This window comes from Syngnathus scovelli, chromosome 3 (genome assembly GCF_024217435.2).
Source record: "Syngnathus scovelli strain Florida chromosome 3, RoL_Ssco_1.2, whole genome shotgun sequence".
NCBI classification, from domain to species: Eukaryota; Metazoa; Chordata; class Actinopteri; order Syngnathiformes; family Syngnathidae; genus Syngnathus; species Syngnathus scovelli.
Window position 1 is genome coordinate 2,966,932 of NC_090849.1, and position 10,872 is coordinate 2,977,803.

Here is a 10,872-nt window from a genome sequence, read left to right on the forward strand (position 1 = left end):
TGCGCTTATTTTAGCAAAAACTCGTTATTTTTCGCAAGTCATTAATCTTAATAAAAACAATCCTAAATACTTATTTGATACAGTGGCAACACTAACTCTGCGCCAGCCGACCCCCGATAGCTCCTTCCACTCAGCTGACGAGTTTATGAATTTTTTTGCTCAAAAGATTGAGTCCATTAGGGACGAGATCAAGAATACCATGCCAATCGCTCCGCCGGTTACTAGCGCTGGGGATCATGCAATAACCCTCTCAAATTTTAAAAGCGTGTCCCTTGAAATGCTTACAAAATTGGTTAGTACGGCTAAACAAACAACATGTTTACTCGACCCGCTTCCAGCCAAACTACTTAAAGAATTATTTCCAATTTTAGGACCGTCCGTCTTAAATATAATCAATCTGTCTGTTTCCTCTGGGATAGTGCCAATAGCCTTTAAAACCGCTATTATTAAACCACTACTTAAGCGAGCAAATCTTGACCCGGACTGTCTCAGTAATTATAGGCCAGTTTCAAACCTCCCATTCATAGCAAAACTTCTTGAAAAAGTAGTAGCACAGCAGCTTATTGATTACATGGTCGCTAATAATCGATATGACTCTTTTCAGTCTGGTTTTAGAGCTAATCATTCTACAGAGACAGCACTTGCTAAAGTGACTAATGATCTCCTCATAGCAATGGATTCAAATACGTCGTCTGTATTGTTACTACTTGATCTTAGTGCTGCCTTTGACACTGTAGACTTCGATATTTTATTAGGGCGTCTTAAAAGTTGTGTTGGTATCTCAGGGTCAGCACTAAGCTGGTTCAATTCCTATCTATCAGGCAGGACACACCGAGTGGTCCATGGTAATACGTCCTCTGAGCTTTATAATGTTACGTGTGGTGTCCCACAGGGATCGGTACTCGGACCGATTTTATTTAATATTTATATGATTCCGCTTGGGGACATAATACGTAAATATAATATTAGTTTTCAATGCTACGCGGATGACACCCAATTATATATGCCACAGGACTGCTGTAATCTCGAGGCGTGCCTTGCGGAGATTAAGCAATGGATGTCTCTCAACTTCCTTCGTCTTAACCCGGATAAAACTGAGATGTTGATAATTGGTCCTACTCGTTATCAACATTTATTTAAGGAAACCACTATAACTATAGATAACCGTACTATCACTCAGAGTGATACGGTAACTAATCTCGGGGTAATATTTGACCAAACGCTCTCCTTTCAAAAACACATTAAGAATATAACCAGGATTGGGTTTTTTCACCTTCGTAATATTGCTAAGATTCGTCCTATCCTCTCGACCGGGGATGCGGAAACTATTATACATGCGTTCGTCACGTCGCGCCTGGACTACTGTAATGTATTATTCTCTGGTCTTCCTAAATCCAGTCTTAAAAGTCTACAGTTAGTGCAAAATGCCGCTGCGAGGCTGCTCTCACGGTCAAGAAAATTTGATCACATTACCCCAATATTGGCCGAATTACATTGGCTCCCGGTCCAGTTAAGATGTGACTTCAAGGTTCTTCTACTAACCTATAAAGCACTGCATGGCTTAGCGCCTTCATATCTCGTCGACCTAGTCGTTCCTTATGTTCCGTCTCGTAACCTTTGTTCGCAAAACGCTAGTCTTTTAGTTATACCGAGGGCCAAGAAAATGTCTGCAGGGTCTAGAGCATTCTCTATTCGGGCTCCAGAGCTTTGGAATGCCCTACCAATGGATATTAGAACTACTACCTCAGTAGAAACATTTAAGACACGTTTAAAGACACATTTCTATGAGATGGCCTTTAACTAACTTGTGATGGCCGATTTGGCCGGAGTTTGTTCTGTTCTCTCTGCCCACCTCCTCCCCGGCTGGGGAGGGGGTTAGGTGGCTCAAAAGCTGATAGCGGCTGGCTGGATTCTCGGGGACCAGTTCGGGATGGGGGAGCTGCGGCTCGGCCCCCTTGAGGACACTGCCAGGACAATCGAGGGCACCTCCGACATCCATTTTTTTTTCATTGATTTTCACATTATGTATTACTTGTGCACTCTCTGTATCCATTACAACCTGGTGATCCTGAAAGGGGGATCCTTCCATCTGTGGTCCCTTCTCAAGGTTTCTCATTTTCCCCTGGCAGGGGTTTTTTGAGTTTTTCCTTGCCCTTTTGGGAGCTTATGATCAGGGGATGCTTTGAGAATGTCAATTTTGGCTATGTGAAGCCCTTTGAGACTGTTTTGTGATTCAGGGCTATACAAATAAACTTGACTTGACTTGACATTGCTAAAGACTGCTGAAGCATTACAAAGTTGGTGGAGTGTGGGACAAAAGGGATGGAAGTGTGTTTGGGTGCTGGGGCAGACATAACTGAGGAGTTTTGATAAAAGAGGGAATAATAAGGCTGCTTATTGACACTGAAACAGGGATAAAAAACAAAATACATAGATATGGACAGTGAAGATGCACTGACAAATTATACGACAGCGTGATCAGAAACTTTGTAAAGTGGACAATAGAAATTAAATCATTTGAATCATAAATTTTTATATGTAACTTAGCATTTCGAAGACATAATTAATCTAACTGAAATAATGAAATTTTATAATTGGACCAGTGAAAATTTGGATTTGGGCAACAGAAGGCTGAATTGCTAAACTTAATTGACCTTTATCAAAACAACAGAATTTAATTACACATCCACTGCGACTGATTTATAGGATGCATATTTCAGCTTGAAGGGGTGAGGGGCCATAAGAAAGTTGGAATTCTGGATAGTCAGCAAAATAGTAATACAGTAGGGCTTTAAATAACCAATACAATGACATGACCCTTGCGACAATTGATTTAAATGGCAATATATGATAGGCACTTGGGGTTAGGATTAACAATCCATCCATCCATCCATTACTGGTGCGGCTTGTCCTTACGAGGGCCACAGATGATTAACAATAATAACTAGAATTATTCATTTCTGTAGAAATTGCGTGTGAAAGCGAAGAGGCTGAATAAAAATTCAGGGAAAGCTACAAGATTATGTTTAAATTTGGAACGTGTTGAATTGGCTAGAAAATTCAGAAATCAGAAATCAGAAATCAGAAAACCTTTATTGTCATTCTACATAGTACAATGAAATTGGAGACCTCCATCCAGTGCATGAGGTAGACACAAGTAACATAGTCAAGTAATCGACTAGTAGAAAAGTAGATGAAATAATCAGAAACAGTAGTGCGGACAAAGTGCAGTAATAGTGCAGGAGGAAAGTGTCATCAGTGTCGGCTGGAGTTGAGGGCGGCTATGGCTTGGGGAAAGAAACTGTTTCTGAGTCTGTTTGTCCTGGTCTTCATTTGCCTGTAGCGTCTTCCAGAGGGCAACAGGTCAAACAGGGCGGAGCCAGGGTGGGAGCTGTCCGCTGAGATGGCCTTAGCCCTGCTGAGGCAGCGGGTAGTGTAGATGTCCGTAAGGGAGGGGAGAGGGCGGCCGATGATCCTCTGGGCTGCCTTCACCACTCTCTGCAGCTTCTCCCTGTCAGCGGCGGTGGAGCTGCCGAACCATACTACGATGCAGTAGGTCAGTAGACTCTCGATGGAAGATCGGTAGAAGGTCAGCAACAGGTCGGTGTTGAGGTTGTACCTCCTGAGGACTCTCAGGAAGTGTAACCGCTGCTGAGCCTTCTTGACGATGGTGGTGATGTTCTCTGACCAGGAGATCCGGTCAGAGATGTGGACGCCCAGGTACTTGGTGCTGTGGACCCTCTCCACCTGCTCGCCGTTGATGAAGAGGGGAGTTGGCTCAGGGCTGTGTCTTCTGAAGTCTATGATGAGCTCGTTGGTCTTCTTGGTGTTCAGAGCGAGATTGTTCTCAGAGCACCAGTCGACCAGCTCCAGGACCTCCTCTCTGTAGGCTACCTCATCGCCATTGGAGATGAGACCGACCACAGTGGTATCGTCGGCGAACTTGACAATCCGGTTGTGGTTGTGAGCCGGTCTGCAATCATGAGTGTAGAGGCAGAAGAGGAGGGGGCTCAACACACAGCCCTGTGGGGAGCCGATGCTCAGCGTACGGGTGGAGGAGAGGCGGGAGCCAACTCTCACAGCCTGGAGTCGGTTGGTCAGAAAGTCATTAATCCAGGCACATGTGAGAGAGGGGAGTCCAAGAGTGTCCAGCTTTGTGGTGAGTCTGTCCGGGAAGATGGTGTTGAATGCCGAACTGTAATCCACAAAGAGCATCCGGACATAGCTCTGCTGCTGCTCCAGGTGGTTCACCGCACAATGGAGGGCTACGGCGATGGCGTCTTCTGTGGATCTGTTGGTCCGGTATGCAAACTGGTGGGGGTCGAGGTGTGGGGGAAGATAATCCTTGATGTGCTGAAGAACAAGCCTCTCAAAGCACTTCATGATCACCGGAGTGAGGGCCACTGGCCGGTAATCATTCAGGCTAGAGATGGCCGACTTCTTCGGCACTGGGATGATGGTTGAGGTTTTCAGGCAGGGCGGGACGGTTGCTAGGGCCAGGGAGCGGTTGAAGATCGTGGTGAAGGTGGGGGCGAGCTCCTCAGCGCATGCCCTCAGCACCTTGCCGGGGACCCCATCCGGGCCTGTGGCCTTTCTGGGATTCACTGTAAGGAGCACCTTTCTGACCTTGTGCTCCTGAACAGTGAGTGGAGTGATGTCAGAGCTGGGTGGGGGAGGGGGCAGGGCAGGGACAGGGGAGTGCTGCTGGGATGTTCCAAACCGAGCAAAGAAGCTGTTTAGCTCCTCTGCCAGCTGTGCGCCTTGGTCTTCGACTTGAGCGGCACTGCCCCTGAAGTTGGTGATCTCCTGGATGCCCTGCCACACCTTGCGGCCATTGTTGCTGGACAGGTGGGACTCGATGCGTTGTCTGTGGTCCGCTTTCGCCCGTTTGACTCCTCTCCTCAGCTCAGCTCTGGCAGCGCTGTACAGAGCTCTGTCTCCTGACCTGAAGGCGGTGTCGCGGGCTCTGAGGAGAGAGCGGACCTGGCTGCACATCCAGGGTTTCTGGTTAGGGAAGACCCGGATGGTTTTGGTCACAGTCACATTGCTGGCGCAGAACTGGATGTAGCCCAGAACTGTGTCTGTGTGTGTCCCCAGCTCCTGGTGGTCGAACAGGTCCCAGTCTGTCCGTTGAAAACAGTCTTTGAGTTTGTGGAGTGCATCCTCAGGCCAGGAGGTGATGGTCCTTAAGGTGGGTCTGAGTTTGCGTCTGAGGGGGGTGTAGGCAGGGAAGAGCAGGAGGGACAGATGGTCTGATTGCCCGAGGTGGGGGAGGGGGATAGCTCTGTATGCATGTTTGATGTTGGTGTAGACATGGTCCAGGGTGTTCTCACCTCGTGAAGCACACTTTACGTGCTGGTGGAAATTCGGCAGAACAGTCTTTAAGTTGGCCTTGTTAAAATCCCCCGCTACAATGTGGAAGCCATCAGGGTGAGCCCGTTGTTGTTCACTTACAGCTCTCAGCAGGAGAGAGAGTGCCGTGCTTACGTCAGCGTCGGGTGGAATGTAAACAGCAATGACGATAACAACAGCTAGCTCCCTCGGGAGGAAAAAAGGCCGGCACCTGACTGCCATGTACTCGAGGTCCGGACAGCAGTGGCTGCCTACGATGGTCGCATTGTTGCACCAGTTTTCGTGCACATACATACAAAGCCCCCCACCTCTGCGTTTACCGGAGTCCAATGTTCTGTCCGCGCGTAGCAGGGAGCGGCTTGCTAGCTGCATGCTAGCATCGGGGATATCCGGGCGCAGCCAGGTTTCGGTTATAATAATCACACAACAGTCCCGGACGTAGTGGTTTCCCGTGAGCTGTAGATCCAGGTCATCCATTTTATGCAGCAGGGATCTGGCGTTGGAGAGAAACAGGCTCGGGAGAGGCGGCTTGTGCGGTTGTTTACGTAGCCTTAGCATTAGGCCAGACCGACGGCCTCGCTTTTGCTTCCTCTCTCTTCTTCGCCTGCGTCGCCTCCCAGACCCGACAACAATCCACGGAGACCCCGGCGGCCTCGCAATCTCGTCTGGGATGTTGTGCTTGCGGTGGAAGTCACTTGAAATAGGTATCCGTGCTTGGTGTCCAATGTCCGTGATTGATAAAATTGATAAAAATATAGAAAGAATTTTGTAAAATTGGGCGTGAATTTTAAAGTTGAAAATTTGAAATTTTCCACAAGTGAGAAGTTTTGGAATAGGATGAACCGTTGAAAAATTGAAATGGGTTGAGTCAGTGGAAAAAAAAAAAAAAAAGAAAAAAGGAAAACTAAGGGGAAAAAAAGAAATTTTGCAAAATTTTACCGCAATGTTGGAAGTGAGGATGTGAAATTTGAATTTGAATCTAGGAGGTTAAAAGTGTAATGGAATAAATCAGATGAATTATGTGGAAGTAGTTAAGATAAAAATAAAATAAAAGGAAGAAGAATGCAGAAGAAGTTGAATAACAATAAAGTCAAGGCAATTCAAATTTATTTATATAGCCCACAAGCAAGTCTCAAAGGGCTCCAAATGTACAAAAATTGCCAATTTAAAATACAAGAACAATAAGTGTGAGGGCCACAGTGATGATCATGACAGCAAAAATATTTCTAATTGGTTTTGATAGGTACAAAGGGGGAACATGGAAGAAGGTTTTCAAAATTTGTGATATAGCGTGACTCAATTATCAAGAGTAAGTATTTCTTTTTAATTCTAAGAATTGGCATCAACAAAAAATGAGAACGATAACCCAAGGTTATAGTGTAAGTGGCAGGAGGAAGCTGTGTATATTTTTTAAACATTATTTTCAGTATCATTATTTCTTAGGAGGGTCAGTAATGCTTGTGAGAAGATGAATGAAGGAACAAGGTAACAGTAAAAGGGAGTGCTCTAAAAATGTTTGGTTCTTTGCCAGAGGTAGTTATTTGGAGGGATGAATTTAAACTGAAAGCAAAATGGAACTGTTTAGTGGAAGAAATATGGGAAGGTGGAAATATTGAAGTTACAGCTCAACACAAAGTGTCAAATAGTCTAAGTGTGAGATGTGAGCAAACTAAATGGGGAGTTAAATCATGTTCCAGTATTATGCATATTGGCAAACGATGTGAGGACAGGAGACCAGACAATTAGATATTAATTATGGATTTAAAATAAAAAAGGGAAATTTTAATTGAGGAGAAAATTTTGCGTAGGGAGGGTTCTTTTTACAATTTAATATTGTCTGTTTTATGTGTGTGTTGTGGGATGACAGTTTGTCTGTAATGCTGTATGAATGTCAAGTCTGTACTTGGGATGGGGTTTGTGTATTGTGAATGGTTAACATGATTCAAGGTTGGGGTGATGTGATCACAGCAGAGGATAACATTGCTCTCACCTGAAAAATATAAAGATACTACAGATTTGAAAAAGCAAGATTGATCAGGGCTAATTTTGGACTAAATATGGGTTTAGGATTACTCTGGGGCACCATTGACAACAAAAGACTTCAATGGAAAAGGCCCATTTCAAGATCATGACCAGACGTGACTATACCAGCATTGACAATCAAGACTCTGAGCCAAGACAGTGTATGACAACAACTCTGGACTTACCTGACAGTGTGACGAAATGTATGTGACGGAATTTGTGATGACTTGCTTTGTTTTGATGTTTTACCTAATTGTATTGCAGCCTCTAACAGCAACCCAGGGAGCAGATTGTGCTTTATTTGTTAAACTTGCGTTTACTTTGCAGGTTGTCAACTGCAGTCTTGGAGAATTTTGTGTCATGTCTGTGAACATGCATTAACAACTAACCCCTTACTTTTCATAATGAGTCTGTAAATGTGATCGGTTTCATGACAGGCTCGGCAGGCTCCAATTTTCTATTTCATGCGTTTGACATGCGCCCGTGTGTGGATTATTATTTTTATCATTATGAATTTTATTTTTTTGGTATTATGGATGTTTATTGTACGGAGAGCTGCATGCACAGCTACAGGTGGGTGGTGGCTTTTGTTCATACAGCCATGTGAGATGCTGCCAGTCGAGTTTCAGGGACTGAGAATTGGTGATTCCAGGCTAGGATGGCATCTGAAGGTACACCGAAGTCCAGCTGGCGATGGGTACGTCACCATGGACATTGTTATTTTTACTTTATAACCATTGCGACACATTTTTTAGAATGTGTCAAAAGGGGGAGGTAAAAAAACAAAAAAAAAAAAACAAAGGGGGGAATTGTGAGATTTTAAGTGTTTTCAGATTTGTTGGTTTTTAAGTCTTCAACATGCTGGACGGAGGAGAAGAAGCGGCTCGGCAGAGATGAAGTGAATGGGAGACAACATCATGAGATGGAGCCAAAGCCTGGTAACAAGTGTGAAGAGTTTCAAAATAGCTTATAATAAACTGTAGACCTTCACAAGATAGGATCAAATAGGTGGGAGAGTATTAAATGTAAAAAAAATAGAACAATAATACAATAATAAAAACAATGGAAGGGATTGATAAACTGAACAAATTTAAGATGATTGCGGAAGTATTATGTCGGAAACAAATAGATTCGACAAGTTTTTTCCCTATAAAATGGTGCCGTTTGGGTTTGAAGAACATAGTCGCTTCAAAGGAGGAAATGCATAATTTAAGATATGTGATTGATCAATGAGAAGGCTATCCCTTGTACCAGGGGGGTCAAACTCATTTGTTCACGGGCCGCAGTGTAGTCATAGCTTCTTTCGGAGGACCGGTATGACTGTCATACCCAAATAAATGTGTGAGCACCTCATATTATATAGAGTAAAAGCTACAAAACAAACTGGCAAGTAACTTGCTTTCAAATCAGACAAATAAAAACCGGTCTAGTATTTAAAAATCAAATATTATTAAAAGTGAAGACAATTTGCAATTCGAGTAATGACACGTGAATAAAAAGCACAATTTGTCTGTGCGGGCCGCATAAAATCATGTGTCGGGCTGCATCTGGCCCCCAGGCCTTGAGTTTGACACCTGTGCCTTATACAAAGGTAAAGTAGGATTAGAATTTGATAAAACAGATATGGACATCATCATATTCCATTAGAGTTTAAATTGCTTGCAATACAATTACAAATTAGTTAACACCTGTGTGATTGATTGATTGATTGATTGATTGAGTGGTTGATTGATTGATTGGTTGGTTTATTGATTGAGTGATTCATTGAGTGACTGACTGAAGGGCTGAGTGACCGAATGGGCAATTGTTCGATGTCTGTCTGTCTATATGTATGTACTATATATGTATGTATGTATTTCGTTATTTGTTTTACGTATGTAATTCGTTATTTGTTTATGTATTTCTCTTTCACATTTTCTTTTTCATCTTCCACTTCTTTCGGCTGCTCCTGTTAGGTGCCGCGACTGCAGAGCGATCGTTTCCATATCTTTCTGTACCACCAACCATCTGCATGTCCTATCTTTCTCTCTGCCACACTCTCCATTATTTTGGCCAGTAGATTTCCAAGCCTCGCTTCTAACATTCTTTCCGATAACGTCATGCTTTGCTTAATCAACATAACAACACCTCTGTAGCTACTACAGTTTTGCGCATCGCCGTGGTCTGAATTAAGAAATAGAAGTCAACACCTTTCCGGGGAACTTCTCGCTTTTTAAAAATCTCCCCTGCCATCTCTCCTTGATAGTTCCATGCTGTCACTGGAAGGTCGTCTAGGCCAATTGCCTTTCCACTCTCCATCTTTTACACTCTCAGCAAAGGGAAGAGCAGTACAACAGGGCAGGAAACAAGCTATATTAGACACACCACGACCTGTCACAAAGAAACAACTTATGTCTTTCTTAGGACTATGTAATTACTGCAGAGCATGGGTTCCATTCTATGCTGAAATGGCTCAACCACTGATAGAGGTAGCTCATGGACAGCTATTAGCACTCAAAGATAAAATCACATGGACACCAGAAGCAAAAGAAGCATTCACAAAATTGAAAATGGCATTGGTTCAAACAACAAATTTGATCCTACCTGATTACAGCAAAAGGTTTATGCAAACAGTGGACTGTAAAGATGGGTTTATGACATCAGTGCTGACTCAACAACACGGTATGAAATGGCTACCAATAGCTTTCTATTCCAAAAGACTTGACCCTGTAGCTAGAGCTTTGCCACCATGTGTTCAGGCTATATGTGCCGCCGCAATGGCAGTAGAATCATCAGCAGATGTTATCTTGTTCCATCCCACAGACCTGTTTGTACCACATGCTGTTGATGTGTTGCTACTTCAAAGTAAAATGAATATGCTGTCTCCAGCCAGACATTTGTCCTACACAGCTCTGTTGCTGTCACAGCCACAGATAACCATTAAACGCTGCACTATATTAAATCCAGCTACTTTACTCCCTACAACAAATGATGGTATACCTCATAATTGTGTAGAGGAAACTGAACAACTGCAGCTGCCCAGAGCAGATCTGTCAGACACACCACTCACCTCAGGTAAAACGTGGTTTGTAGATGGATCTTGCTCAAGAACACCAATAGGAAAAACGCAGACAGGTTATGCTGTAGTGGAAAACCCAGATACAGTGATAGAAGCGGGAACGCTTCCTTCGCATTTCTCAGCCCAAGCAGCTGAAATCATTGCACTGACCAGAGCATGCACTCTAGCAGATGGACAAGACCTGACTGTATGCACAGACAGCCAGTATGCATTTTCAACAGTTTTTTATTTTGCAAAACAATGGGAAAGGCGTGGAATGATAACTTCAACAGGAAAACAAATAACACATGCACAACTTCTAATCCAGCTCCTCCAGGCAGTAATGTTGCCCACAAAGCTTGCAATTTGCAAATGCGAGGCACACACACGGAGGAAAGACTTGGTATAACTGGGCAATGCCCTAGCAGATAAAATAGCAAAGGAAGCTGCTACAGGCAAAT